This window comes from Rhinoderma darwinii, unplaced genomic scaffold (assembly GCF_050947455.1).
Source record: "Rhinoderma darwinii isolate aRhiDar2 unplaced genomic scaffold, aRhiDar2.hap1 Scaffold_3387, whole genome shotgun sequence".
NCBI classification, from domain to species: domain Eukaryota; kingdom Metazoa; phylum Chordata; class Amphibia; order Anura; family Rhinodermatidae; genus Rhinoderma; species Rhinoderma darwinii.
Genome location: NW_027463426.1, coordinates 161989 through 185912, shown reverse-complemented (window position 1 = coordinate 185912; position 23924 = coordinate 161989). Strand labels below are relative to the sequence as shown.

Genomic DNA, 23924 nt, shown 5'->3' with positions numbered 1-23924 from the left:
TACTAGCGAGGCCTTAAGCTGTGTAACTTCTGCGTTCTGACGAGAGCAGGCACATTCAGCTTAGAATGGCCATTGACGTTAAATGCTTTAATCCATAGTCCTATTTAATCTATTGTGAAACAAAATCTAAACGACATAATAAAAAGTCAACCGCACCACGGATTCCCAGACAGTCTCCCACACTGGTACTAGCGAGGCCTTAAGCTGTGTAACTTCTGCGATCTGACGAGAGCAGGCACATTCAGCTTAGAATGGCCATTGACATTAAATGCTTTAATCCATAGTCCTTTTTAATCGATTGTGAAACAAAATCTAAACGACATAATAAGAAGTCAACAGCACCACGGATTCACAGACAGTCTCCCACACTGGTACTAGCGAGGCCTTAAGCTGTGTAACTTCTGCGATCTGAGGAGAGCAGGCACACTCAGCTTAGAATGGCCATTGACATTAAAAGCCTTAATCCATAGTCCTATTTAATCTATTGTGAAACAAAATCTAAACAACATAATAAAAAGTCAACCGCACCACGGATTCCCAGACAGTCTCCCACACTCGTACTAGCGAGGCCTTAAGCTGTGTAACTTCTGCGATCTGACGAGAGCAGGGACATTCAGCTTAGAATGGCCATTGACATTAAATGCTTTAATCCATAGTCCTTTTTAATCAATTGTGAAACAAAATCTAAACGACATAATAAAAAGTCAACTGCACCACGGATTCCCAGACAGTCTCCCACACTGGTACTAGCGAGGCCTTAAGCTGTGTAACTTCTGCGATCTGACGAGAGCAGGCACATTCAGCTTAGAATGGCCATTGACGTTAAATGCTTTAATCCATAGTCCTATTTAATCTATTGTGAAACAAAATCTAAACGACATAATAAAAAGTCAACCGCACCACGGATTCCCAGACAGTCTCCCACACTCGTACTAGCGAGGCCTTAAGCTGTGTAACTTCTGCGATCTAACGAGAGCAGGCACATTCAGCTTAGAATGGCCATTGACATTAAATGCTTTAATCCATAGTCCTTTTTAATCGATTGTGAAACAAAATCTAAACGACATAATAAAAAGTAAACCGCACCACGGATTCCCAGACAGTCTCCCACACTGGTACTAGCGAGGACTTAAGCTGTGTAACTTCTGCGATCTGACGAGAGCAGGCACATTTAGCTTAGAATGGCCATGGACATTAAAAGCTTTAATCCATAGTCCTATTTAATCTATTGTGAAACAAAATCTAAACAACATAATAAAAAGTCAACCGCACCACGGATTCCCAGACAGTCTCCCACACTCGTACAAGCGAGGCCTTAAGCTGTGTAACTTCTGCGATCTGACGAGAGCAGGGACATTCAGCTTAGAATGGCCATTGACATTAAATGCTTTAATCCATAGTCCTTTTTAATCGATTGTGAAACAAAATCTAAACGACATAATAAAAATTCAACCGCACCACGTATTCCCAGACAGTCTCCCACACTGGTACTAGCGAGGCATTAAGCTGTGTAACTTCTGCGTTCTGACGAGAGCAGGCACATTCAGCTTAGAATGGCCATTGACGTTAAATGCTTTAATCCATAGTCCTATTTAATCTATTGTGAAACAAAATCTAAACGACATAATAAAAAGTCAACCGCACCACGGATTCCCAGACAGTCCCCCACACTGGAACTAGCGAGGCCTTAAGCTGTGTAACTTCTGCAATCTGACGAGAGCAAGCACATTCAGCTTAGAATGGCCATTGACGTTAAGTGCTTTAATCCATAGTCCTATTTAATCTATTGTGAAACAAAATCTAAACAACATAATAAAAAGTCAACCGCACCACGGATTCCCAGACAGTCTACCACACTGGTACTAGCGAGGCCTTAAGCTGTGTAACTTCTGCAATCTGACGAGAGCAGGCACATTCAGCTTAGAATGGCCATTGACATTAAAAGCCTTAATCCATAGTCCTATTTAATCTATTGTGAAACAAAATCTAAACAACATAATAAAAAGTCAACCACACCACGGATTCCCAGACAGTCTCCCACACTGGTACCAACGAGGCCTTAAGCTGTGTAACTTCTGCGATCTGACGAGAGCAGGGACATTCAGCTTAGAATGGCCATTGACATTAAATGCTTTAATCCATAGTCCTTTTTAATCGATTCTGAAACAAAATCTAAACGACATAATAAAAATTCAACCGCACCACGGATTCCCAGACAGTCTCCCAAACTAATACTAGCGAGGCCTTAAGCTGTGTAACTTCTGCGTTCTGACGAGAGCAGGCACATTCAGCTTAGAATGGCCATTGACGTTAAATGCTTTAATCCATAGTCCTATTTAATCTATTGTGAAACAAAATCTAAACGACATAATAAAAAGTCAACCGCACCACGGATTCCCAGACAGTCTCCCACACTGGTACTAGCGAGGCCTTAAGCTGTGTAACTTCTGCGATCTGACGAGAGCAGGGACATTCAGCTTAGAATGGCCATTGACATTAAATGCTTTAATCCATAGTCCTTTTTAATCGATTGTGAAACAAAATCTAAACGACATAATAAAAATTCAACCGCACCACGGATTCCCAGACAGTCTCCCACACTGGTACTAGCGAGGCCTTAAGCTGTGTAACTTCTGCGATCTGACGAGAGCAGGCACATTCAGCTTAGAATGGCCATTGACGTTAAATGCTTTAATCCATAGTCCTATTTAATCTATTGTGAAACAAAATCTAAACGACATAATAAAAAGCCAACCGCACCACGGATTTCCAGACAGTCTCCCACACTGGTACTAGCGAGGCCTTAAGCTGTGTCACTTCTGCGATCTAACGAGAGCAGGCACATTCAGCTTAGAATGGCCATTGACATTAAATGCTTTAATCCATAGTCTTTTTTAATCGATTGTGAAACAAAATCTAAACGACATAATAAAAAGTCAACCGCACCACAGATTCCCAGACAGTCTCCCACACTGGTACTAGCGAGGCCTTAAGCTGTGTAACTTCTGCGATCTGACGAGAGCAGGCACATTCAGCTTAGAATGGCCATTGACATTAAAAGCCTTAATCCATAGTCCTATTTAATCTATTGTGAAACAAAATCTAAACGACATAATAAAAAGTCAACCGCACCACGGATTCCCAGACAGTCTCCCACACTGGTACTAGCGAGGCCTTAAGCTGTGTAACTTCTGCGATCTGACGAGAGCAGGCACATTCAGCTTAGAATGGCCATTGACGTTAAATGCTTTAATCCATAGTCCTATTTAATCTATTGTGAAACAAAATCTAAACGAGATAATAAAAAGTCAACCGCACCACAGATTCCCAGACAGTCTCCCACACTGGTACTAGCGAGGCCTTAAGCTGTGTAACTTCTGCGATCTGACGAGAGCAGGGACTTTCAGCTTAGAATGGCAATTGCCATTAAATGCTTTAATCCATAGTCCTTTTTAATCGATTGTGAAACAAAATCTAAACGACATAATAAAAATGCAACCGTACCACGGATTCCCAGACAGTCTCCCACACTGGTACTAGCGAGGCTTTAAGCTGTGTACCTTCTGCGTTCTGACGAGAGCAGGCACATTCAGCTTAGAATGGCCATTGACGTGAAATGCTTTAATCCATAGTCCTATTTAATCTATTGTGAAACAAAATCTAAACGACATAATAAAAAGTCAACCGCACCCCGGATTCCCAGACAGTCTCCCACACTGGTACTAGCGAGGACTTAAGCTGTGTAACTTCTGCGATCTGACGAGAGCAGGTACATTCAGCTTAGAATGGCCATTGACATTAAATGCTTTAATCCATAGTCCTTTTTAATCGATTGTGAAACAAAATCTAAACAACATAATAAAAAGTCAACCGCACCACGGATTCCCAGACAGTCTCCCACACTGGTACTAGCGAGGCCTTAAGCTGAGTAACTTCTGCGATCTGACGAGAGCAGGCACATTCAGCTTAGAATGGCCATTGACATTAAATGCTTTAATCCATAGTCCTTTTTAATCGATTGTGAAACAAAATCTAAACGACATAATAAAAAGTCAACCGCACCACGGATTCCCAGACAGTCTCCCACACTGGTACAAGCGAGGCCTTAAGCTGTGTAACTTCTGCGATCTGACGAGAGCAGGGACATTCAGCTTAGAATGGCCATTGACATTAAATGCTTTAATCCATAGTCCTTTTTAATCGATTGTGAAACAAAATCTAAACGACATAATAAAAATTCAACCGCACCACGGATTCCCAGACAGTCTCCCACACTGGTACTAGCGAGGCCTTAAGCTGTGTAACTTCTGCGTTCTGACGAGAGCAGGCACATTCAGCTTAGAATGGCCATTGACATGAAATGCTTTAATCCATAGTCCTATTTAATCTATTGTGAAACAAAATCTAAACGACATAATAAAAAGTCAACTGCACCACGGATTCCCAGACAGTCTCCCACACTGGTACTAGTGAGGCCTTAAGCTGTGTAACTTCTGCGATCTGACGAAAGCAGGCACATTCAGCTTAGAATGGCCATTGACATTAAATGCTTTAATCCATAGTCCTTTTTAATCGATTGTGAAACAAAATCTAAACGACATAATAAAAAGTCAACCGCACCCCGGATTCCCAGACAGTCTCCCACACTGGTACTAGCGAGGCCTTAAGCTGTGTAACTTCTGCGATCTGACGAGAGCAGGCACATTCAGCTTAGAATAGCCATTGACATTAAATGCTTTAATCCATAGTCCTTTTTAATCGATTGTGAAACAAAATCTAAACGACACAATAAAAAGTCAACCGCACCACGGATTCCCAGACAGTCTCCCACACTGGTACTAGCGAGGCCTAAAGCTGTGTAACTTCTGCGTTCTGACGAGAGCAGGCAAATTCAGCTTAGAATGGCCATTGACGTTAAATGCTTTAATCCATAGTCCTATTTAATCTATTGTGAAACAAAATCTAAACGACATAATAAAAAGTCAACCGCACCACTGATTCCCAGACAGTCTCCCACACTGGTACTAGTGAGGCCTTAAGCTGTGTAACTTCTGCGATCTGACGAGAGCAGGCACATTCAGCTTAGAATGGCCATTGACTTTAAATGCTTTAATCCATAGTCCTTTTTAATCGATTGTGAAACAAAATCTAAACAACATAATAAAAAGTCAACTGCACCACTGATTCCCAGACATTCTCCCACACTGGTACTAGCGAGGCCTTAAGCTGTGTAACTTCTGCGATCTGACGAGAGCAGGCACATTCAGCTTAGAATGGCCATTGACATTAAATGCTTTAATCCATAGTCCTTTTTAATCGATTATGAAACAAAATCTAAACGACATAATAAAAAGTCAACCGCACCACGGATTCCCAGACATTCTCCCACACTGGTACTAGCGGGGCCTTAAGCTGTGTAACTTCTGCGATCTGACGAGAGCAGGGACATTCATCTTAGAATGGCCATTGACATTAAATGCTTTAATCCATAGTCCTTTTTAATCGATTGTGAAACAAAATCTAAACGACATAATAAAAATTCAACCGCACCACGGATTCCCAGACAGTCTCCCACACTGGTACTAGCGAGGCCTTAAGCTGTGTAACTTCTGCGATCTGACGAGAGCAGGCACATTCAGCTTAGAATGGCCATTGACTTTAAATGCTTTAATCCATAGTCCTATTTAATCTATTGTGAAACAAAATCTAAACAACATAATAAAAAGTCAACCGCACCACGGATTCCCAGACAGTCTCCCACACTGGTACTAGCGAGGCATTAAGCTGCGTAACTTCTGCGATCTAACGAGAGCAGGCACATTCAGCTTAGAATGGCCATTGACATTAAATGCTTTAATCCATAGTCCTTTTTAATCGATTGTGAAACAAAATCTAAACAACATAATAAAAAGTCAACCGCACCACGGATTCCCAGACAGTCTCCCACACTGGTACTAGCGAGGCCTTAAGCTGTGTAACTTCTGCGATCTGACGAGAGCAGGCACATTCAGCTTAGAATGGCCATTGACATTAAAAGCCTTAATCCATAGTCCTATTTAATCGATTGTGAAACAAAATCTAAACGACATAATAAAAAGTCAACCGCACCACGGATTCCCAGACAGTCTCCCACACTGGTACTAGCGAGGCCTTAAGCTGTGTAACTTCTGCGATCTGACGAGAGCAGGGACATTCAGCTTAGAATGGCCATTGACATTAAAAGACTTAATCCATAGTCCTATTTAATCTATTGTGAAACAAAATCTAAACAACATAATAAAAAGTCAACCGTACCACGGATTCCCAGACAGTCTCCCACACTGGTACTAGCGAGGCCTTAAGCTGTGTAACTTCTGCGATCTGACGAGAGCAGGGACATTCAGCTTAGAATGGCCATTGACATTAAAAGCCTTAATCCATAGTCCTATTTAATCTATTGTGAAACAAAATCTAAACGACATAATAAAAAGTCAACCGCACCACGGATTCCCAGACAGTCTCCCACACTGGTACTAGCGAGGCCTTAAGCTGTGTAACTTCTGCGATCTGACGAGAGCAGGCACATTCAGCTTAGAATGGCCATTGACGTTAAATGCTTTAATCCATAGTCCTATTTAATCTATTGTGAAACAAAATCTAAACGACATAATAAAAAGGCAACCGCACCACGGATTCCCAGACAGTCTCCCACACTGGTACTAGCGAGGCCTTAAGCTGTGTAACTTCTGCGATCTGACGATAGCAGGCACATTCAGCTTAGAATGGCCATTGACATTAAAAGCCTTAATCCATAGTCCTATTTAATCTATTGTGAAACAAAATCTAAACAACATAATAAAAAGTCAACCGTACCACGGATTCCCAGACAGTCTCCCACACTGGTACTAGCGAGGCCTTAAGCTGTGTAACTTCTGCGATCTGACGAGAGCAGGGACATTCAGCTTAGAATGGCCATTGACATTAAATGCTTTAATCCATAGTCCTTTTTAATCGATTGTGAAACAAAATCTAAACGACATAATAAAAATGCAACCGCACCACGGATTCCCAGACAGTCTCCCACACTGGTACTAGCGAGGCCTTAAGCTGTGTAACTTCTGCGTTCTGACAAGAGCAGGCACATTCAGCTTAGAATGGCCATTGACGTTAAATGCTTTAATCCATAGTCCTATTTAATCTATTGTGAAACAAAATCTAAACGACATAATAAAAAGTCAACCGCACCACGGATTCCCAGACAGTCTCCCACACTAGCGAGGCGTTAAGCTGTGTAACTTCTGCGATCTAACGAGAGCAGGCACATCAAGCTTAGAATGGCCATTGACATTAAATGCTTTAATCCATAGTCCTTTTTAATCGATTGTGAAACAAAATCTAAACGACATAATAAAAAGTCAACCGCACCACGGTTTCCCAGACAGTCTCCCACACTGGTACTAGCGAGGCCTTAAGCTGTGTAACTTCTGCGATCTGACGAGAGGAGGCACATTCAGCTTAGAATGGCCTTTGACATTAAAAGACTTAATCCATAGTCCTATTTAATCTATTGTGAAACAAAATCTAAACAACATAATAAAAAGTCAACCGCACCACGGATTCCCAGACAGTCTCCCACACTGGTACTAGCGAGGCCTTAAGCTGTGTAACTTCTGCGATCTGACGAGAACAGGGACATTCAGCTTAGAATGGCCATTGACATTAAATGCTTTAATCCATAGTCCTTTTTAATCGATTGTGAAACAAAATCTAAACGACATAATAAAAATCCAACCGCACCACGGATTCCCAGACAGTCTCCCACACTGGTACTAGCGAGGCCTTAAGCTGTGTAACTTCTGCAATATGACGAAAGCAGGCACATTCAGCTTAGAATGGCCATTGACATTAAATGCTTTAATCCATAGTCCTTTTTAATCGATTGTGAAACAAAATCTAAACGACATAATAAAAAGTCAACCGCACCACGGATTCCCAGACAGTCTCCCACACTGGTACTAGCGAGGCCTTAAGCTGTGTAACTTCTGCGATCTGACGAGAGCAGGGACATTCAGCTTAGAATGGCCATTGACATTAAATGCTTTAATCCATAGTCCTTTTTAATCGATTGTGAAACAAAATCTAAACGACATAATAAAAATTCAACCGCACCACGGGTTCCCAGACAGTCTCCCACACTGGTACTAGCGAGGCCTTAAGCTGTGTAACTTCTGCGATCTGACGAGAGCAGGCACATTCAGCTTAGAATGGCCATTGACATTAAATGCTTTAATCCATAGTCCTTTTTAATCGATTGTGAAACAAAATCTAAACGACATAATAAAAATTCAACCGCACCACGGATTCCCAGACAGTCTCCCACACTGGTACTAGCGAGGCCTTAAGCTGTGTAACTTCTGCGATGTGACGAGAGCAGGCACATTCAGCTTAGAATGGCCATTGACGTTAAATGCTTTAATCCATAGTCCTATTTAATCTATTGTGAAACAAAATCTAAACGACATAATAAAAAGGCAACCGCACCACGGATTCCCAGACAGTCTCCCACACTGGTACTAGCGAGGCCTTAAGCTGTGTAACTTCTGCGATCTGACGAGAGAAGGCACATTCAGCTTAGAATGGCCATTGACATCAAAAGCCTTAATCCATAGTCCTATTTAATCTATTGTGAAACAAAATCTAAACAACATAATAAAAAGGCAACCGCACCACGGATTCCCAGACAGTCTCCCACACTGGTACTAGCGAGGCCTTAAGCTGTGTAACTTCTGCGATCTGACGAGAGCAGGCACATTCAGCTTAGAATGGCCATTGACATTAAATGCTTTAATCCATAGTCCTTTTTAATCGATTGTGAAACAAAATCTAAACGACATAATAAAAAGTCAACCGCACCACGGATTCCCAGACAGTCTCCCACACTGGTACTAGCGAGGCGTTAAGCTGTGTAACTTCTGCCATCTGACGAGAGCAGGCACATCCAGCTTAGAATGGCCATTGACATTAAATGCTTTAATCCATAGTCCTTTTTAATCGATTGTGAAACAAAATCTAAACGGCATAATAAAAAGTCAACCGCACCACGGATTCCCAGACAGTCTCCCACACTGGTACTAGCGAGGCCTTAAGCTGTGTAACTTCTGCGATCTGACGAGAGCAGGGACATTCAGCTTAGAATGGCCATTGACATTAAATGCTGTAATCCATAGTCCTTTTTAATCGATTGTGAAACAAAATCTAAACGACATAATAAAAATTCAACCGCAGCACGGATTCCCAGACAGTCTCCCACACTGGTACTAGCGAGGCCTTAAGCTGTGTAACTTCTGCGATCTGACGAGAGCAGGCACATTCAGCTTAGAATGGCCATTGACGTTAAATGATTTAATCCATAGTCCTATTTAATCTATTGTGAAACAAAATCTAAACGACATAATAAAAAGTCAACCGCACCACGGATTCCCAGACAGTCTCCCACACTGGTACTAGCGAGGCTTTAAGCTGTGTAACTTCTGCGATCTGACGAGAGCAGGCACATTCAGCTTAGAATGGCCATTGACATTAAAAGCTTTAATCCATAGTCCTTTTTAATCGATTGTGAAACAAAATCTAAACGACATAATAAAAATTCAACCGCACCACGGACTCCCAGACAGTCTCCCACACTGGTACTAGCGAGGCCTTAAGCTGTGTAACTTCTGCGATCTGACGAGAGCAGGCACATTCAGCTTAGAATGGCCATTGACATTAAATGCTTTAATCCATAGTCCTTTTTAATTGATTGTGAAACAAAATCTAAACGACATAATAAAAATTCAACCGCACCACGGATTCCCAGACAGTCTCCCACAATGGTACTAGCGAGGCCTTAAGCTGTGTAACTTCTGCGATCTGACGAGAGCAGGCACATTCAGCTTAGAATGGCCATTGACGTTAAATGCTTTAATCCATAGTCCTATTTAATCTATTGTGAAACAAAATCTAAACGACATAATAAAAAGTCAACCGCACCACGGATTCCCAGACAGTCTCCCACACTGGTACTAGCGAGGCGTTAAGCTGTGTAACTTCTGCGTTCTAACGAGAGGAGGCACATCCAGCTTAGAATTGCCATTGACATTAAAAGCCTTAATCCATAGTCCTATTTAATCTATTGTGAAACAAAATCTAAACATAATAAAAAGTCAACCGCACCACGGATTCCCAGACAGTCTCCCACACTGGTACTAGCGAGGCCTTAAGCTGTGTAACTTCTGCGATGTGACGAGAGCAGGCACATTCAGCTTAGAATGGCCAATAATGTTAAATGCTTTAATCCATAGTCCTATTTAATCTATTGTGAAACAAAATCTAAACGACATAATAAAAACTCAACTTCACCACGGATTCCCAGACAGTCTCCCACACTGGTACTAGCGAGGCCTTAAGCTGTGTAACTTCTGCGATGTGACGAGAGCAGGCACATTCAGCTTAGAATGGCCATTGACGTTAAATGCTTTAATCCATAGTCCTATTTAATCTATTGTGAAACAAAATCTAAACGACATAATAAAAAGTCAACCGCACCACGGATTCCCAGACAGTCTCCCACACTGGTACTAGCGAGGCGTTAAGCTGCGTAACTTCTGCGATCTAACGAGAGCTGTCACATTCAGCTTAGAATGGCCATTGACATTAAATGCTTTAATCCATAGTCCTTTTTAATCGATTGTGAAACAAAATCTAAACGACATAACAAAAAGTCAACCGCACCACGGATTCCCAGACAGTCTCCCACACTGGTACTAGCGAGGCCTTAAGCTGTGTAACTTCTGCGATCTGACGAGAGCAAGCACATTCAGCTTAGAATGGCCATTGACATCAAAAGCCTTAATCCATAGTCCTATTTAATCTATTGTGAAACAAAATCTAAACAACATAATAAAAAGTCAACAGCACCACGGATTCCCAGACAGTCTCCCACACTGGTACTAGCGAGGCCTTAAGCTGTGTAACTTCTGCGATCTGACGAGAGCAGGCACATTCAGCTTAGAATGGCCATTGACATAAAATGCTTTAATCCATAGTCCTTTTTAATCGATTGTGAAACAAAATCTAAACGACATAATAAAAAGTCAACCGCACCACGGATTCCCAGACAGTCTCCCACACTGGTACTAGCGAGGCGTTAAGCTGTGTAACTTCTGCGATCTAACGAGAGCAGGCACATCCAGCTTAGAATGGCCATTGACATTAAATGTTTTAATCCATAGTCCTTTTTAATCGATTGTGAAACAAAATCTAAACTACATAATAAAAATTCAACCGAACCACGGATTCCCAGACAGTCTCCCACACTGGTACTAGCGAGGCCTTAAGCTGTGTAACTTCTGCAATCTGACGAGAGCAGGCACATCCAGCTTAGAATGGCCATTGACATTAAATGCTTTAATCCATAGTCCTTTTTAATCGATTGTGAAACAAAATCTAAACGACATAATAAAAAGTCAACCGCACCACGGATTCCCAGACAGTCTCCCACACTGGTACTAGCGAGGCCTTAAGCTGTGTAACTTCTGCGATCTGACGAGAGCAGGGACATTCAGCTTAGAATGGCCATTGACATTAAATGCTTTAATCCATAGTCCTTTTTAATCGATTGTGAAACAAAATCTAAACGACATAATAAAAATTCAACCGCACCACGGATTCCCAGACAGTCTACCACACTGGTACTAGCGAGGCCTTAAGCTGTGTAACTTCAGCGTTCTGACGAGAGCAGGCACATTCAGCTTAGAATGGCCATTGACGTTAAATGCTTTAATCCATAGTCCTATTTAATCTATTGTGAAACAAAATCTAAACGCCATAATAAAAAGTCAACCGCACCACGGATTCCCAGACAGTCTCCCACACTGGTACTAGCGAGGCCTTAAGCTGTGTAACTTCTGCGATCTGACGAGTGCAGGCACATTCAGCTTAGAATGGCCATTGACATTGAATGCTTTAATCCATAGTCCTTTTTAATCGATTGTGAAACAAAATCTAAACGACATAATAAAAAGTCAGCCGCACCACGGATTCCCAGACAGTCTCCCACACTCGTACTAGCGAGGTATTAAGCTGTGTAACTTCTGCGATCTGACGAGAGCAGGGACATTCAGCTTAGAATGGCCATTGATATTAAATGCTGTAATCCATAGTCCTTTTTAATCGATTGTGAAACAAAATCTAAACGACATAATAAAAATTCAACCGCAGCACGGATTCCCAGACAGTCTCCCACACTGGTACTAGCGAGGCCTTAAGCTGTGTAACTTCTGCGATCTGACGAGAGCAGGCACATTCAGCTTAGAATGGCCATTGACGTTAAATGATTTAATCCATAGTCCTATTTAATCTATTGTGAAACAAAATCTAAACGACATAATAAAAAGTCAACCGCACCACGGATTCCCAGACAGTCTCCCACACTGGTACTAGCGAGGCTTTAAGCTGTGTAACTTCTGCGATCTGACGAGAGCAGGCACATTCAGCTTAGAATGGCCATTGACATTAAAAGCTTTAATCCATAGTCCTTTTTAATCGATTGTGAAACAAAATCTAAACGACATAATAAAAATTCAACCGCACCACGGATTCCCAGACAGTCTCCCACACTGGTACTAGCGAGGCCTTAAGCTGTGTAACTTCTGCGATCTGACGAGAGCAGGGACATTCAGCTTAGAATGGCCATTGACATTAAATGCTTTAATCCATAGTCCTTTTTAATCGATTGTGAAACAAAATCTAAACGACATAATAAAAATTCAACCGCACCACGGATTCCCAGACAGTCTCCCACAATGGTACTAGCGAGGCCTTAAGCTGTGTAACTTCTGCGATCTGACGAGAGCAGGCACATTCAGCTTAGAATGGCCATTGACGTTAAATGCTTTAATCCATAGTCCTATTTAATCTATTGTGAAACAAAATCTAAACGACATAATAAAAAGTCAACTTCACCACGGATTCCCAGACAGTCTCCCACACTGGTACTAGCGAGGCCTTAAGCTGTGTAACTTCTGCGATCTGACGAGAGCAGGCACATTCAGCTGAGAATGGCCATTGACATTAAATGCTTTAATCCATAGTCCTTTTTAATCGATTGTGAAACAAAATCTAAACGACATAATAAAAAGTCAACCGCACCACTGATTCCCATACAGTCTCCCACACTGGTACTAGCGAGGCCTTAAGCTGTGTAACTTCTGCGATCTGACGAGAGCAGGCACATTCAGCTTAGAATGGCCATTGACATTAAATGCTTTAATCCATAGTCCTTTTTAATCGATTGTGAAACAAAATCTAAACGACATAATAAAAAGTCAACCGCACCACGGATTCCCAGACAGTCTCCCACACTGGTACTAGCGAGGCCTTAAGCTGTGTAACTTCTGCGATCTGACGAGAGCAGGGACATTCATCTTAGAATGGCCATTGACATTAAATGCTTTAATCCATAGTCCTTTTTAATCGATTGTGAAACAAAATCTAAACGACATAATAAAAATTCAACCGCACCACGGATTCCCAGACAGTCTCTCACACTGGTACTAGCGAGGCCTTAAGCTGTGTAACTTCTGCGATGTGACGAGAGCAGGCACATTCAGCTTAGAATGGCCATTGACGTTAAATGCTTTAATCCATAGTCCTATTTAATCTATTGTGAAACAAAATCTAAACGACATAATAAAAAGTCAACAGCACCACGGATTCCCAGACAGTCTCCCACACTGGTACTAGCGAGGCGTTAAGCTGCGTAACTTCTGCGATCTAACGAGAGAAGGCACATTCAGCTTAGAATGGCCATTGACATCAAATGCTTTAATCCATAGTCCTTTTTAATCGATTGTGAAACAAAATCTAAACGACATAATAAAAAGTCAACCGCACCACGGATTCCCAGACAGTCTCCCACACTGGTACTAGCGAGGCCTTAAGCTGTGTAACTTCTGCGATCTGACGAGAGCAGGCACATTCAGCTTAGAATGGCCATTGACATCAAAAGCCTTAATCCATAGTCCTATTTAATCTATTGTGAAACAAAATCTAAACAACATAATAAAAAGTCAACCGCACCACGGATTCCCAGACAGTCTCCCACACTGGTACTAGTGCGGCCTTAAGCTGTGTAACTTCTGCGATTTGACGAGAGCAGGCACATTCAGCTTAGAATGGCCATTGACATTAAATGCTTTAATCCATAGTCCTTTTTAATCGATTGTGAAACAAAATCTAAACGACATAATAAAAAGTCAACCGCACCACGGATTCCCAGCCAGTCTCCCACACTGGTACTAGCGAGGCCTTAAGCTGTGTAACTTCTGCGATCTGACGAGAGCAGGGACATTCAGCTTAGAATGGCCATTGACATTAAATGCTTTAATCCATAGTCCTTTTTAATCGATTGTGAAACAAAATCTAAACGACATAATAAAAAGTCAACCGCACCACGGATTCCCAGACAGTCTCCCACACTGGTACTAGCGAGGCGTTAAGCTGTGTAACTTCTGCGATCTAACGAGAGCAGGCACATCCAGCTTAGAATGGCCATTGACATTAAATGTTTTAATCCATAGTCCTTTTTAATCGATTGTGAAACAAAATCTAAACGACATAATCAAAAGTCAACCGCACCACGGATTCCCAGACAGTCTCCCACACTGGTACTAGCGAGGCCTTAAGCTGTGTAACTTCTGCGATCTGACGAGAGCAGGCACTTCCAGCTTAGAATGGCCATTGACATTAAATGCTTTAATCCATAGTCCTTTTTAATCGATTGTGAAACAAAATCTAAACGACATAATAAAAATTCAACCGCACCACGGATTCCCAGACAGTCTACCACACTGGTACTAGCGAGGCCTTAAGCTGTGTAACTTCTGCGTTCTGACGAGAGCAGGCACATTCAGCTTAGAATGGCCATTGACGTTAAATGCTTTAATCCATAGTCCTATTTAATCTATTGTGAAACAAAATCTAAACGCCATAATAAAAAGTCAACCGCACCACGGATTCCCAGACAGTCTCCCACACTGGTACTAGCGAGGGCTTAAGCTATGTAACTTCTGCGATCTGACGAGAGCAGGGACAGTCAGCTTAGAATGGCCATTGACATTAAATGCTTTAATCCATAGTCCTTTTTAATCGATTGTGAAACAAAATCTAAACGACATAATAAAAATTCAACCGCACCACGGATTCCCAGACAGTCTACCACACTGGTACTAGCGAGGCCTTAAGCTGTGTAACTTCTGCGTTCTGACGAGAGCAGGCACATTCAGCTTAGAATGGCCATTGACGTTAAATGCTTTAATCCATAGTCCTATTTAATCTATTGTGAAACAAAATCTAAACAACATAATAAAAATTCAACCGCACCACGGATTCCCAGACAGTCTCCCACACTGGTACTAGCGAGGCCTTAAGCTGTGTAACTTCTGCGATCTGACGAGTGCAGGCACATTCAGCTTAGAATGGCCATTGACATTGAATGCTTTAATCCATAGTCCTTTTTAATCGATTGTGAAACAAAATCTAAACGACATAATAAAAAGTCAGCCGCACCACGGATTCCCAGACAGTCTCCCACACTGGTACTAGCGAGTCATTAAGCTGTGTAACTTCTGCGATCTGACGAGAGCAGGGACATTCAGCTTAGAATGGCCATTGACATTAAATGCTGTAATCCATAGTCCTTTTTAATCGATTGTGAAACAAAATCTAAACGACATAATAAAAATTCAACCGCAGCACGGATTCCCAGACAGTCTCCCACACTGGTACTAGCGAGGCCTTAAGCTGAGTAACTTCTGCGATCTGACGAGAGCAGGCACATTCAGCTTAGAATGGCCATTGATGTTAAATGATTTAATCCATAGTCCTATTTAATCTATTGTGAAACAAAATCTAAACAACATAATAAAAAGTCAACCGCACCACGGATTCCCAGACAGTCTCCCACACTGGTACTAGCGAGGCTTTAAGCTGTGTAACTTCTGCGATCTGACGAGAGCAGGCACATTCAGCTTAGAATGGCCATTGACATTAAAAGCTTTAATCCATAGTCCTTTTTAATCGATTGTGAAACAAAATCTAAACGACATAATAAAAATTCAACCGCACCACGGATTCCCAGACAGTCTCCCACACTGGTACTAGCGAGGCCTTAAGCTGTGTAACTTCTGCGATCTGACGAGAGCAGGCACATTCAGCTTAGAATGGCCATTGACATTAAATGCTTTAATCCATAGTCCTTTTTAATCGATTGTGAAACAAAATCTAAACGACATAATAAAAAGTCAACCGCACCACGGATTCCCAGACAGTCTCCCACACTGGTACTAGCGAGGCGTTAAGCTGCGTAACTTCTGCGATCTAACGAGAGCAGGCACATTCAACTTAGAATGGCCATTGACATTAAATGCTTTAATCCATAGTCCTATTTAATCTATTGTGAAACAAAATCTAAACGACATAATAAAAAGTCAACCGCACCACGGATTCCCAGACAGTCTCCCACACTGGTACTAGCGAGGCGTTAAGCTGCGTAACTTCTGCGATCTAACGAGAGCAGGCACATTCAGCTTAGAATGGCCATTGACATTAAATGCTTTAATCCATAGTCCTTTTTAATCGATTGTGAAACAAAATCTAAACGACATAATAAAAAGTCAACCGCACCACGGATTACTAGACAGTCTCCCACACTGGTACTAGCGAGGCCTTAAGCTGTGTAACTTCTGCGATCTGACGAGAGCAGGCACATTCAGCTTAGAATGGCCATTGACATCAAAAGTCTTAATCCATAGTCCTATTTAATCTATTGTGAAACAAAATCTAAACAACATAATAAAAAGTCAACAGCACCACGGATTCCCAGACAGTCTCCCACACTGGTACTAGCGAGGCCTTAAGCTGTGTAACTTCTGCGATCTGACGAGAGCAGGCACATTCAGCTTAGAATGGACATTGACATTAAATGATTTAATCCATAGTCCTTTTTAATCGATTGTGAAACAAAATCTAAACGACATAATAAAATGTCAACCGCACCACGGATTCCCAGCCAGTCTCCCACACTGGTACTAGCGAGGCGTTAAGCTGTGTAACTTCTGCGATCTAACGAGAGCAGGCACATCCAGCTTAGAATGGCCATTGACATTAAATGTTTTAATCCATAGTCCTTTTTAATCGATTGTGAAACAAAATCTAAACGACATAATAAAAAGTCAACCGCACCACGGATTCCCAGACAGTCTCCCACACTGGTACTAGCGAGGCCTTAAGCTGTGTAACTTCTGCGATCTGACGAGAGCAGGCACATCCAGCTTAGAATGGCCATTGACATTAAATGCTTTAATCCATAGTCCTTTTTAATCGATTGTGAAACAAAATCTAAACGACATAATAAAAAGTCAACCGCACCACGGATTCCCAGACAGTCTCCCACACTGGTACTAGCGAGGCCTTAAGCTGTGTAACTTCTGCGATCTGACGAGAGCAGGGACATTCAGCTTAGAATGGCCATTGACATTAAATGCTTTAATCCATAGTCCTTTTTAATCGATTGTGAAACAAAATCTAAACGACATAATAAAAATTCAACCGCACCACGGATTCCCAGACAGTCTACCACACTGGTACTAGCGAGGCCTTAAGCTGTGTAACTTCTGCGTTCTGACGAGAGCAGGCACATTCAGCTTAGAATGGCCATTGACGTTAAATGCTTTAATCCATAGTCCTATTTAATCTATTGTGAAACAAAATCTAAACGCCATAATAAAAAGTCAACCGCACCACGGATTCCCAGACAGTCTCCCACACTGGTACTAGCGAGGCCTTAAGCTGTGTAACTTCTGCGATCTGACGAGAGCAGGCACATTCAGCTTAGAATGGCCATTGAAAATAAATGCTTTAATCCATAGTCCTTTTTAATCGATTGTGAAACAAAATCTAAACGACATAATAAAAAGTCAACCGCACCACGGATTCCCAGACAGTCTCCCACACTGGTACTAGCGAGGCCTTAAGCTGTGTAACTTCTGCGATCTGACGAGAGCAGGCACATTCAGCTTAGAATGGCCATTGACATCAAAAGCCTTAATCCATAGTCCTATTTAATCTATTGTGAAACAAAATCTAAACAACATAATAAAAAGTCAACAGCACCACGGATTCCCAGACAGTCTCCCACACTGGTACTAGCGAGGCCTTAAGCTGTGTAACTTCTGCGATCTGACGAGAGCAGGCACATTCAGCTTAGAATGGCCATTGACATTAAATGCTTTAATCCATAGTCCTTTTTAATCGATTGTGAAACAAAATCTAAACGACATAATAAAATGTCAACCGCACCACGGATTCCCAGCCAGTCTCCCACACTGGTACTAGCGAGGCCTTAAGCTGTGTAACTTCTGCGATCTGACGAGAGCAGGGACATTCAGCTTAGAATGGCCATTGACATAAAATGCTTTAATCCATAGTGAAACAAAATCTAAACGACATAATAAAAAGTCAACCGCACCACGGATTCCCAGACAGTCTCCCACACTGGTACTAGCGAGGCGTTAAGCTGTGTAACTTCTGCGATCTAACGAGAGCAGGCACATCCAGCTTAGAATGGCCATTGACATTAAATGTTTTAATCCATAGTCCTTTTTAATCGATTGTGAAACAAAATCTAAACGACATAATAAAAAGTCAACCGCACCACGGATTCCCAGACAGTCTCCCACACTGGTACTAGCGAGGCTTTAAGCTGTGTAACTTCTGCAATCTGACGAGAGCAGGCACATTCAGCTTAGAATGGCCATTGACATTAAAAGCTTTAATCCATAGTCCTTTTTAATCGATTGTGAAACAAAATCTAAACGACATAATAAAAATTCAACCGCACCACGGATTCCCAGACAGTCTCCCACACTGGTACTAGCGAGGCCTTAAGCTGTGTAACTTCTGCGATCTGACGAGAGCAGGCACATTCAGCTTAGAATGGCCATTGACATGAAATGCTTTAATCCATAGTCCTTTTTAATCGATTGTGAAACAAAATCTAAACGACATAATAAAAAGTCAACCGCACCACGGATTCCCAGACAGTCTCCCACACTGGTACTAGCGAGGCCTTAAGCTGTGTAACTTCTGCGATCTGACGAGAGAAGGGACATTCAGCTTAGAATGGCCATTGACATTAAATGCTTTAATCCATAGTCCTTTTTAATCGATTGTGAAACAAAATCTAAACGACATAATAAAAATTCAACCGCACCACGGATTCCCAGACAGTCTCCCACAATGGTACTAGCGAGGCCTTAAGCTGTGTAACTTCTGCGATCTGACGAGAGCAGGCACATTCAGCTTAGAATGGCAATTGACGTTAAATGCTTTAATCCATAGTCCTATTTAATCTATTGTGAAACAAAATCTAAACGACATAATAAAAAGTCAACCGCACCACGGATTCCCAGACAGTCTCCCACACTGGTACTAGCGAGGCGTTAAGCTGTGTAACTTCTGCGTTCTAACGAGAGCAGGCACATCCAGCTTAGAATGGCCATTGACATTAAATGCTTTAATCCATAGTCCTTTTTAATCGATTGTGAAACAAAATCTAAACGACATAATAAAAATTCAACCGCACCACGGATTCCCAGACAGTCTCACACACTGGTACTAGCGAGGCCTTAAGCTGTGTAACTTCTGCGTTCTGACGAGAGCAGGTACATTCAGCTTAGAATGGCCATTGACGTTAAATGCTTTAATCCATAGTCCTATTTAATCTATTGTGAAACAAAATCTAAACGACATAATAAAAAGTCAACTTCACCACGGATTCCCAGACAGTCTCCCACACTGGTACTAGCGATGCCTTAAGCTGTGTAACTTCTGCGATCTGACGAGAGCAGGCACATTCAGCTTAGAATGGCCATTGACATTAAATGCTTTAATCCATAGTCCTTTTTAATCGATTGTGAAACAAAATCTAAACGACATAATAAAAAGTCAACCGCACCACTGATTCCCATACAGTCTCCCACACTGGTACTAGCGAGGCCTTAAGCTGTGTAACTTCTGCGATCTGACGAGAGCAGGCACATGCAGCTTAGAATGTCCATTGACATTAAATGCTTTAATCCATAGTCCTTTTTAATCGATTGTGAAACAAAATCTAAACGACATAATAAAAAGTCAACCGCACCACGGATTCCCAGACAGTCTCCCACACTGGTACTAGCGAGGCCTTAAGCTGTGTAACTTCTGCGATCTGACGAGAGAAGGGACATTCATCTTAGAATGGCCATTGACATTAAATGCTTTAATCCATAGTCCTTTTTAATCGATTGTGAAACAAAATCTAAACGACATAATAAAAAGTCAACCGCACCACGGATTCCCAGACAGTCTCCCACACTGGTACTAGCGAGGTGTTAAGCTGTGTAACTTCTGCGATCTAACGAGAGCAGGCACATCCAGCTTAGAATGGCCATTGACATTAAATGTTTTAATCCATAGTCCTTTTTAATCGATTGTGAAACAAAATCTAAACAACATAATCAAAACTCAACCGCACCACGGATTCCCAGACAGTCTCCCACACCGGTACTAGCGAGGCCTTAAGCTGTGTAACTTCTGCGATCTGACGAGAGCAGAGACATTCAGCTTAGAATGGCCATTGACATAAAATGCTTTAATCCATAGTCCTTTTTAATCGATTGTGAAACAAAATCTAAACGACATAATAAAAATTCAACCGCACCACGGATTCCCAGACAGTCTACCACACTGGTACTAGCGAGGCCTTAAGCTGTGTAACTTCTGCGTTCTGACGAGAGCAGGCACATTCAGCTTAGAATGGCCATTGACGTTAAATGCTTTAATCCATAGTCCTATTTAATCTATTGTGAAACAAAATCTAAACGCCATAATAAAAAGTCAACCGCACCACGGATTCCCAGACAGTCTCCCACACTGGTACTAGCGAGGCCTTAAGCTGTGTAACTTCTGCGATCTGACGAGAGCAGGCACATTCAGCTTAGAATGGCCATTGACGTTAAATGCTTTAATCCATAGTCCTATTTAATCTATTGTGCAACAAAATCTAAACGACATAATAAAAAGTCAACCGCACCACGGATTCCCAGACAGTCTCCCACACTGGTACTAGCGAGGCCTTAAGCTGTGTAACTTCTGCGATCTAACGAGAGCAGGCACATTCAGCTTAGAATGGCCATTGACTTTAAAAGCCTTAATCCATAGTCCTATTTAATCTATTGTGAAACAAAATCTAAACAACATAATAAAAAGTCAACCGCACCACGGATTCCCAGAAAGTCTCCCACACTGGTACTAGCGAGGCCTTAAGCTGTGTAACTTCTGCGATCTGACGAGAGCAGGGACTTTCAGCTTAGAATGGCCATTGACATTAAATGCTTTAATCCATAGTCCTTTTTAATCGATTGTGAAACAAAATCTAAACGACATAATAAAAATGCAACCGCACCACGGATTCCCAGACAGTCTCCCACACTGGTACTAGCGAGGGCTTAAGCTGTGTAACTTCTGCGATCTAACGAGAGCAGGCACATTCAGCTTAGAATGGCCATTGACATTAAATGCTCTAATCCATAGTCCTATTTAATCTATTGTGAAACAAAATCTAAACGACATAATAAAAAGTCAACGGCACCACGGACTCCCAGACAGTCTCCCACACTGGTACTAGCGAGGCGTTAAGCTGCGTAACTTCTGCGATCTAACGAGAGCAGGCACATTCAGCTTAGAATGGCCATTGACATTAAATGCTTTAATCCATAGTCCTTTTTAATCGATTGTGAAACAAAATCTAAACGACATAATAAAAAGTCAACCGCACCACGGATTCCCAGACAGTCTCCCACACTGGTACTAGCGAGGCCTTAAGCTGTGTAACTTCTGCGATCTGACGAGAGCAGGCACATTCAGCTTAGAATGGCCATTGACATCAAAAGCCTTAATCCATAGTCCTATTTAATCTATTGTGAAACAAAAGCTAAACAACATAATAAAAAGTCAACCGCACCACGGATTCCCAGACAGTCTCCCACACTGGTACTAGCGAGGCCTTAAGCTGTGTAACTTCTGCGATCTGACGAGAGCAGGCACATCCAGCTTAGAATGGCCATTGACATTAAATGTTTTAATCCATAGTCTGTTTTAATCGATTGTGAAACAAAATCTAAACTACATAATAAAAAGTCAACCGCACCACGGATTCCCAGACAGTCTCCCACACTGGTACTAGCGAGGCCTTAAGCTGTGTAACTTCTGCGATCTGACGAGAGCAGGCACATCCAGCTTAGAATGGCCATTGACATTAAATGCTTTAATCCATAGTCCTTTTTAATCGATTGTGAAACAAAATCTAAACGACATAATAAAAAGTCAACCGCACCACGGATTCCCAGACAGTCTCCCACACTGGTACTAGCGAGGCCTTAAGCTGTGTAACTTCTGCGGTCTGACGAGAGCAGGGACATTCAGCTTAGAATGGCCATTGACATTAAATGCTTTAATCCATAGTCCTTTTTAATCGATTGTGAAACAAAATCTAAACGACATAATAAAAATTCAACCGCACCACAGATTCCCAGACAGTCTCCCACACTGGTACTAGCGAGGCCTTAAGCTGTGTAACTTCTGCGATCTGACGAGAGGAGGCACATTCAGCTTAGAATGGCCATTGACGTTAAATGCTTTAATCCATAGTCCTATTTAATCTATTGTGAAACAAAATCTAAACGACATAATAAAAAGTCAACCGCACCACGGATTCCCAGACAGTCTCCCACACTGGTACTAGCGAGGCCTTAAGCTGTGTAACTTCTGCGAACTAACGAGTGCAGGCACATTCAGCTTAGAATGGCCATTGACATTAAATGCTTTAATCCATAGTCCTTTTTAATCGATTGTGAAACAAAATCTAAACGACATAATAAAAAGTCAACCGCATCACGGATTCCCAGACACTCTCCCACACTGGTACTAGCGAGGGCTTAAGCTGTGTAACTTCTGCGATCTAACGAGAGCTGGCACATTCAGCTTAGAATTGAAATTGACATTAAATGCTTTAATCCATAGTCCTTTTTAATCGATTGTGAAACAAAATCTAAACGACATAATAAAAAGTCTACCGCACCACGGATTCCCAGACAGTCTCCAACGCTGGTACTAGCGAGGCCTTAAGCTGTGTAACTTCTGCGTTCTGACGAGAGCAGGCACATTCAGCTTAGAATGGCCATTGACGTTAAATGCTTTAATCCATAGTCCTATTTAATCTATTGTGAAACAAAATCTAAACGACATAATAAAAAGTCAACCGCACCACGGATTCCCAGACAGTCTCCCACACTGGTACTAGCGAGGCCTTAAGCTGTGTAACTTCTGCGATCTGACGAGAGCAGGGACATTCAGCTTAGAATGGCCATTGACATTAAATGCTTTAATCCATAGTCCTTTTTAATCGATTGTGAAACAAAATCTAAACGACACAATAAAAATTCAACCGCACCACGGATTCCCAGACAGTCTCCAACGCTGGTACTAGCGAGGCCTTAAGCTGTGTAACTTCTGCGTTCTGACGAAAGCAGGCACATTCAGCTTAGAATGGCCATTGACGTTAAATGCTTTAATCCATAGTCCTATTTAATCTATTGTGAAACAAAATCTAAACGACATAATAAAAAGTCAACCGCACCACGGATTCCCAGACAGTCTCCCACACTGGTACTAGCGATGCCTTAAGCTGTGTAACTTCTGTGATCTGACGAGAGCAGGGACATTCAGCTTAGAATGGCCATTGACATTAAATCCTTTAATCCATAGTCCTTTTTAATCGATTGTGAAACAAAATCTAAACGACATAATAA

The 23924-nt window shown here is 41.9% G+C and overlaps 105 pseudogenes; all 105 read right to left on the bottom strand.

The window, feature by feature from the left end:
* Window positions 1-144: 144 nt before the first annotated feature.
* Window positions 145-263, bottom strand: LOC142705254 (5S ribosomal RNA; annotated as a pseudogene).
* Window positions 264-330: 67 nt separating this feature from the next.
* Window positions 331-449, bottom strand: LOC142705588 (5S ribosomal RNA; annotated as a pseudogene).
* Window positions 450-516: 67 nt separating this feature from the next.
* LOC142705630 (5S ribosomal RNA) lies at window positions 517-635 on the bottom strand (annotated as a pseudogene).
* Window positions 636-702: 67 nt separating this feature from the next.
* Window positions 703-821, bottom strand: LOC142705279 (5S ribosomal RNA; annotated as a pseudogene).
* A 67-nt stretch (window positions 822-888) lies between these two features.
* Window positions 889-1007, bottom strand: LOC142705614 (5S ribosomal RNA; annotated as a pseudogene).
* Window positions 1008-1260: 253 nt separating this feature from the next.
* Window positions 1261-1379, bottom strand: LOC142704960 (5S ribosomal RNA; annotated as a pseudogene).
* Window positions 1380-1446: 67 nt separating this feature from the next.
* LOC142704975 (5S ribosomal RNA) lies at window positions 1447-1565 on the bottom strand (annotated as a pseudogene).
* A 67-nt stretch (window positions 1566-1632) lies between these two features.
* On the bottom strand, window positions 1633-1751 carry LOC142705182 (5S ribosomal RNA; annotated as a pseudogene).
* Window positions 1752-1818: 67 nt separating this feature from the next.
* LOC142704938 (5S ribosomal RNA) lies at window positions 1819-1937 on the bottom strand (annotated as a pseudogene).
* A 67-nt stretch (window positions 1938-2004) lies between these two features.
* On the bottom strand, window positions 2005-2123 carry LOC142704873 (5S ribosomal RNA; annotated as a pseudogene).
* A 67-nt stretch (window positions 2124-2190) lies between these two features.
* Window positions 2191-2309, bottom strand: LOC142704903 (5S ribosomal RNA; annotated as a pseudogene).
* Window positions 2310-2376: 67 nt separating this feature from the next.
* On the bottom strand, window positions 2377-2495 carry LOC142705355 (5S ribosomal RNA; annotated as a pseudogene).
* A 67-nt stretch (window positions 2496-2562) lies between these two features.
* Window positions 2563-2681, bottom strand: LOC142705548 (5S ribosomal RNA; annotated as a pseudogene).
* Window positions 2682-2748: 67 nt separating this feature from the next.
* Window positions 2749-2867, bottom strand: LOC142705059 (5S ribosomal RNA; annotated as a pseudogene).
* A 67-nt stretch (window positions 2868-2934) lies between these two features.
* Window positions 2935-3053, bottom strand: LOC142705375 (5S ribosomal RNA; annotated as a pseudogene).
* Window positions 3054-3120: 67 nt separating this feature from the next.
* LOC142705252 (5S ribosomal RNA) lies at window positions 3121-3239 on the bottom strand (annotated as a pseudogene).
* Window positions 3240-3306: 67 nt separating this feature from the next.
* LOC142705612 (5S ribosomal RNA) lies at window positions 3307-3425 on the bottom strand (annotated as a pseudogene).
* Window positions 3426-3678: 253 nt separating this feature from the next.
* On the bottom strand, window positions 3679-3797 carry LOC142705488 (5S ribosomal RNA; annotated as a pseudogene).
* A 67-nt stretch (window positions 3798-3864) lies between these two features.
* Window positions 3865-3983, bottom strand: LOC142705370 (5S ribosomal RNA; annotated as a pseudogene).
* Window positions 3984-4050: 67 nt separating this feature from the next.
* Window positions 4051-4169, bottom strand: LOC142705554 (5S ribosomal RNA; annotated as a pseudogene).
* A 67-nt stretch (window positions 4170-4236) lies between these two features.
* LOC142705424 (5S ribosomal RNA) lies at window positions 4237-4355 on the bottom strand (annotated as a pseudogene).
* A 67-nt stretch (window positions 4356-4422) lies between these two features.
* On the bottom strand, window positions 4423-4541 carry LOC142705591 (5S ribosomal RNA; annotated as a pseudogene).
* A 67-nt stretch (window positions 4542-4608) lies between these two features.
* On the bottom strand, window positions 4609-4727 carry LOC142705458 (5S ribosomal RNA; annotated as a pseudogene).
* A 67-nt stretch (window positions 4728-4794) lies between these two features.
* Window positions 4795-4913, bottom strand: LOC142705292 (5S ribosomal RNA; annotated as a pseudogene).
* Window positions 4914-4980: 67 nt separating this feature from the next.
* LOC142705446 (5S ribosomal RNA) lies at window positions 4981-5099 on the bottom strand (annotated as a pseudogene).
* Window positions 5100-5166: 67 nt separating this feature from the next.
* Window positions 5167-5285, bottom strand: LOC142705093 (5S ribosomal RNA; annotated as a pseudogene).
* A 67-nt stretch (window positions 5286-5352) lies between these two features.
* On the bottom strand, window positions 5353-5471 carry LOC142705208 (5S ribosomal RNA; annotated as a pseudogene).
* Window positions 5472-5538: 67 nt separating this feature from the next.
* LOC142705547 (5S ribosomal RNA) lies at window positions 5539-5657 on the bottom strand (annotated as a pseudogene).
* Window positions 5658-5724: 67 nt separating this feature from the next.
* LOC142705693 (5S ribosomal RNA) lies at window positions 5725-5843 on the bottom strand (annotated as a pseudogene).
* A 67-nt stretch (window positions 5844-5910) lies between these two features.
* On the bottom strand, window positions 5911-6029 carry LOC142705251 (5S ribosomal RNA; annotated as a pseudogene).
* Window positions 6030-6096: 67 nt separating this feature from the next.
* Window positions 6097-6215, bottom strand: LOC142705354 (5S ribosomal RNA; annotated as a pseudogene).
* Window positions 6216-6282: 67 nt separating this feature from the next.
* Window positions 6283-6401, bottom strand: LOC142705594 (5S ribosomal RNA; annotated as a pseudogene).
* A 67-nt stretch (window positions 6402-6468) lies between these two features.
* On the bottom strand, window positions 6469-6587 carry LOC142705250 (5S ribosomal RNA; annotated as a pseudogene).
* A 67-nt stretch (window positions 6588-6654) lies between these two features.
* Window positions 6655-6773, bottom strand: LOC142705102 (5S ribosomal RNA; annotated as a pseudogene).
* Window positions 6774-6840: 67 nt separating this feature from the next.
* Window positions 6841-6959, bottom strand: LOC142705593 (5S ribosomal RNA; annotated as a pseudogene).
* Window positions 6960-7026: 67 nt separating this feature from the next.
* LOC142705099 (5S ribosomal RNA) lies at window positions 7027-7145 on the bottom strand (annotated as a pseudogene).
* A 433-nt stretch (window positions 7146-7578) lies between these two features.
* LOC142705486 (5S ribosomal RNA) lies at window positions 7579-7697 on the bottom strand (annotated as a pseudogene).
* A 253-nt stretch (window positions 7698-7950) lies between these two features.
* LOC142705353 (5S ribosomal RNA) lies at window positions 7951-8069 on the bottom strand (annotated as a pseudogene).
* A 67-nt stretch (window positions 8070-8136) lies between these two features.
* On the bottom strand, window positions 8137-8255 carry LOC142705613 (5S ribosomal RNA; annotated as a pseudogene).
* Window positions 8256-8508: 253 nt separating this feature from the next.
* LOC142705108 (5S ribosomal RNA) lies at window positions 8509-8627 on the bottom strand (annotated as a pseudogene).
* Window positions 8628-8694: 67 nt separating this feature from the next.
* On the bottom strand, window positions 8695-8813 carry LOC142705453 (5S ribosomal RNA; annotated as a pseudogene).
* A 253-nt stretch (window positions 8814-9066) lies between these two features.
* Window positions 9067-9185, bottom strand: LOC142705351 (5S ribosomal RNA; annotated as a pseudogene).
* Window positions 9186-9252: 67 nt separating this feature from the next.
* On the bottom strand, window positions 9253-9371 carry LOC142705155 (5S ribosomal RNA; annotated as a pseudogene).
* A 67-nt stretch (window positions 9372-9438) lies between these two features.
* Window positions 9439-9557, bottom strand: LOC142705679 (5S ribosomal RNA; annotated as a pseudogene).
* A 67-nt stretch (window positions 9558-9624) lies between these two features.
* LOC142705695 (5S ribosomal RNA) lies at window positions 9625-9743 on the bottom strand (annotated as a pseudogene).
* A 67-nt stretch (window positions 9744-9810) lies between these two features.
* LOC142705627 (5S ribosomal RNA) lies at window positions 9811-9929 on the bottom strand (annotated as a pseudogene).
* An 808-nt stretch (window positions 9930-10737) lies between these two features.
* Window positions 10738-10856, bottom strand: LOC142705404 (5S ribosomal RNA; annotated as a pseudogene).
* A 67-nt stretch (window positions 10857-10923) lies between these two features.
* On the bottom strand, window positions 10924-11042 carry LOC142705045 (5S ribosomal RNA; annotated as a pseudogene).
* Window positions 11043-11109: 67 nt separating this feature from the next.
* On the bottom strand, window positions 11110-11228 carry LOC142705009 (5S ribosomal RNA; annotated as a pseudogene).
* Window positions 11229-11481: 253 nt separating this feature from the next.
* Window positions 11482-11600, bottom strand: LOC142705350 (5S ribosomal RNA; annotated as a pseudogene).
* A 67-nt stretch (window positions 11601-11667) lies between these two features.
* LOC142705078 (5S ribosomal RNA) lies at window positions 11668-11786 on the bottom strand (annotated as a pseudogene).
* A 67-nt stretch (window positions 11787-11853) lies between these two features.
* Window positions 11854-11972, bottom strand: LOC142705490 (5S ribosomal RNA; annotated as a pseudogene).
* A 439-nt stretch (window positions 11973-12411) lies between these two features.
* Window positions 12412-12530, bottom strand: LOC142705677 (5S ribosomal RNA; annotated as a pseudogene).
* A 67-nt stretch (window positions 12531-12597) lies between these two features.
* Window positions 12598-12716, bottom strand: LOC142705662 (5S ribosomal RNA; annotated as a pseudogene).
* Window positions 12717-12783: 67 nt separating this feature from the next.
* On the bottom strand, window positions 12784-12902 carry LOC142705626 (5S ribosomal RNA; annotated as a pseudogene).
* Window positions 12903-12969: 67 nt separating this feature from the next.
* Window positions 12970-13088, bottom strand: LOC142704927 (5S ribosomal RNA; annotated as a pseudogene).
* Window positions 13089-13155: 67 nt separating this feature from the next.
* LOC142705509 (5S ribosomal RNA) lies at window positions 13156-13274 on the bottom strand (annotated as a pseudogene).
* A 67-nt stretch (window positions 13275-13341) lies between these two features.
* LOC142705691 (5S ribosomal RNA) lies at window positions 13342-13460 on the bottom strand (annotated as a pseudogene).
* A 253-nt stretch (window positions 13461-13713) lies between these two features.
* On the bottom strand, window positions 13714-13832 carry LOC142705066 (5S ribosomal RNA; annotated as a pseudogene).
* A 67-nt stretch (window positions 13833-13899) lies between these two features.
* Window positions 13900-14018, bottom strand: LOC142705249 (5S ribosomal RNA; annotated as a pseudogene).
* Window positions 14019-14085: 67 nt separating this feature from the next.
* LOC142704906 (5S ribosomal RNA) lies at window positions 14086-14204 on the bottom strand (annotated as a pseudogene).
* A 67-nt stretch (window positions 14205-14271) lies between these two features.
* Window positions 14272-14390, bottom strand: LOC142705465 (5S ribosomal RNA; annotated as a pseudogene).
* A 67-nt stretch (window positions 14391-14457) lies between these two features.
* Window positions 14458-14576, bottom strand: LOC142705008 (5S ribosomal RNA; annotated as a pseudogene).
* Window positions 14577-14643: 67 nt separating this feature from the next.
* On the bottom strand, window positions 14644-14762 carry LOC142705413 (5S ribosomal RNA; annotated as a pseudogene).
* A 67-nt stretch (window positions 14763-14829) lies between these two features.
* Window positions 14830-14948, bottom strand: LOC142704872 (5S ribosomal RNA; annotated as a pseudogene).
* A 67-nt stretch (window positions 14949-15015) lies between these two features.
* On the bottom strand, window positions 15016-15134 carry LOC142705178 (5S ribosomal RNA; annotated as a pseudogene).
* A 67-nt stretch (window positions 15135-15201) lies between these two features.
* On the bottom strand, window positions 15202-15320 carry LOC142704871 (5S ribosomal RNA; annotated as a pseudogene).
* A 67-nt stretch (window positions 15321-15387) lies between these two features.
* Window positions 15388-15506, bottom strand: LOC142704948 (5S ribosomal RNA; annotated as a pseudogene).
* Window positions 15507-15945: 439 nt separating this feature from the next.
* Window positions 15946-16064, bottom strand: LOC142705676 (5S ribosomal RNA; annotated as a pseudogene).
* A 67-nt stretch (window positions 16065-16131) lies between these two features.
* Window positions 16132-16250, bottom strand: LOC142705546 (5S ribosomal RNA; annotated as a pseudogene).
* Window positions 16251-16317: 67 nt separating this feature from the next.
* LOC142705011 (5S ribosomal RNA) lies at window positions 16318-16436 on the bottom strand (annotated as a pseudogene).
* A 67-nt stretch (window positions 16437-16503) lies between these two features.
* LOC142704893 (5S ribosomal RNA) lies at window positions 16504-16622 on the bottom strand (annotated as a pseudogene).
* Window positions 16623-16689: 67 nt separating this feature from the next.
* Window positions 16690-16808, bottom strand: LOC142705054 (5S ribosomal RNA; annotated as a pseudogene).
* A 67-nt stretch (window positions 16809-16875) lies between these two features.
* Window positions 16876-16994, bottom strand: LOC142705280 (5S ribosomal RNA; annotated as a pseudogene).
* Window positions 16995-17247: 253 nt separating this feature from the next.
* LOC142705266 (5S ribosomal RNA) lies at window positions 17248-17366 on the bottom strand (annotated as a pseudogene).
* A 67-nt stretch (window positions 17367-17433) lies between these two features.
* On the bottom strand, window positions 17434-17552 carry LOC142705349 (5S ribosomal RNA; annotated as a pseudogene).
* Window positions 17553-17619: 67 nt separating this feature from the next.
* Window positions 17620-17738, bottom strand: LOC142704870 (5S ribosomal RNA; annotated as a pseudogene).
* Window positions 17739-17805: 67 nt separating this feature from the next.
* On the bottom strand, window positions 17806-17924 carry LOC142705457 (5S ribosomal RNA; annotated as a pseudogene).
* A 67-nt stretch (window positions 17925-17991) lies between these two features.
* Window positions 17992-18110, bottom strand: LOC142705248 (5S ribosomal RNA; annotated as a pseudogene).
* A 67-nt stretch (window positions 18111-18177) lies between these two features.
* On the bottom strand, window positions 18178-18296 carry LOC142704922 (5S ribosomal RNA; annotated as a pseudogene).
* A 236-nt stretch (window positions 18297-18532) lies between these two features.
* LOC142705007 (5S ribosomal RNA) lies at window positions 18533-18651 on the bottom strand (annotated as a pseudogene).
* Window positions 18652-18718: 67 nt separating this feature from the next.
* Window positions 18719-18837, bottom strand: LOC142705072 (5S ribosomal RNA; annotated as a pseudogene).
* A 67-nt stretch (window positions 18838-18904) lies between these two features.
* On the bottom strand, window positions 18905-19023 carry LOC142705544 (5S ribosomal RNA; annotated as a pseudogene).
* A 67-nt stretch (window positions 19024-19090) lies between these two features.
* LOC142705044 (5S ribosomal RNA) lies at window positions 19091-19209 on the bottom strand (annotated as a pseudogene).
* Window positions 19210-19276: 67 nt separating this feature from the next.
* Window positions 19277-19395, bottom strand: LOC142705503 (5S ribosomal RNA; annotated as a pseudogene).
* Window positions 19396-19462: 67 nt separating this feature from the next.
* LOC142704911 (5S ribosomal RNA) lies at window positions 19463-19581 on the bottom strand (annotated as a pseudogene).
* A 67-nt stretch (window positions 19582-19648) lies between these two features.
* LOC142704931 (5S ribosomal RNA) lies at window positions 19649-19767 on the bottom strand (annotated as a pseudogene).
* A 67-nt stretch (window positions 19768-19834) lies between these two features.
* LOC142705121 (5S ribosomal RNA) lies at window positions 19835-19953 on the bottom strand (annotated as a pseudogene).
* A 67-nt stretch (window positions 19954-20020) lies between these two features.
* Window positions 20021-20139, bottom strand: LOC142705120 (5S ribosomal RNA; annotated as a pseudogene).
* Window positions 20140-20392: 253 nt separating this feature from the next.
* On the bottom strand, window positions 20393-20511 carry LOC142705130 (5S ribosomal RNA; annotated as a pseudogene).
* Window positions 20512-20578: 67 nt separating this feature from the next.
* Window positions 20579-20697, bottom strand: LOC142705097 (5S ribosomal RNA; annotated as a pseudogene).
* Window positions 20698-20764: 67 nt separating this feature from the next.
* LOC142704868 (5S ribosomal RNA) lies at window positions 20765-20883 on the bottom strand (annotated as a pseudogene).
* A 67-nt stretch (window positions 20884-20950) lies between these two features.
* LOC142705247 (5S ribosomal RNA) lies at window positions 20951-21069 on the bottom strand (annotated as a pseudogene).
* Window positions 21070-21136: 67 nt separating this feature from the next.
* Window positions 21137-21255, bottom strand: LOC142705298 (5S ribosomal RNA; annotated as a pseudogene).
* A 67-nt stretch (window positions 21256-21322) lies between these two features.
* LOC142705562 (5S ribosomal RNA) lies at window positions 21323-21441 on the bottom strand (annotated as a pseudogene).
* Window positions 21442-21694: 253 nt separating this feature from the next.
* LOC142705436 (5S ribosomal RNA) lies at window positions 21695-21813 on the bottom strand (annotated as a pseudogene).
* A 67-nt stretch (window positions 21814-21880) lies between these two features.
* LOC142705246 (5S ribosomal RNA) lies at window positions 21881-21999 on the bottom strand (annotated as a pseudogene).
* A 67-nt stretch (window positions 22000-22066) lies between these two features.
* LOC142705264 (5S ribosomal RNA) lies at window positions 22067-22185 on the bottom strand (annotated as a pseudogene).
* Window positions 22186-22252: 67 nt separating this feature from the next.
* Window positions 22253-22371, bottom strand: LOC142705263 (5S ribosomal RNA; annotated as a pseudogene).
* Window positions 22372-22438: 67 nt separating this feature from the next.
* Window positions 22439-22557, bottom strand: LOC142705442 (5S ribosomal RNA; annotated as a pseudogene).
* Window positions 22558-22810: 253 nt separating this feature from the next.
* Window positions 22811-22929, bottom strand: LOC142705471 (5S ribosomal RNA; annotated as a pseudogene).
* Window positions 22930-23182: 253 nt separating this feature from the next.
* LOC142705469 (5S ribosomal RNA) lies at window positions 23183-23301 on the bottom strand (annotated as a pseudogene).
* Window positions 23302-23368: 67 nt separating this feature from the next.
* LOC142705348 (5S ribosomal RNA) lies at window positions 23369-23487 on the bottom strand (annotated as a pseudogene).
* Window positions 23488-23554: 67 nt separating this feature from the next.
* Window positions 23555-23673, bottom strand: LOC142705022 (5S ribosomal RNA; annotated as a pseudogene).
* A 67-nt stretch (window positions 23674-23740) lies between these two features.
* Window positions 23741-23859, bottom strand: LOC142705138 (5S ribosomal RNA; annotated as a pseudogene).
* Window positions 23860-23924: the final 65 nt, after the last annotated feature.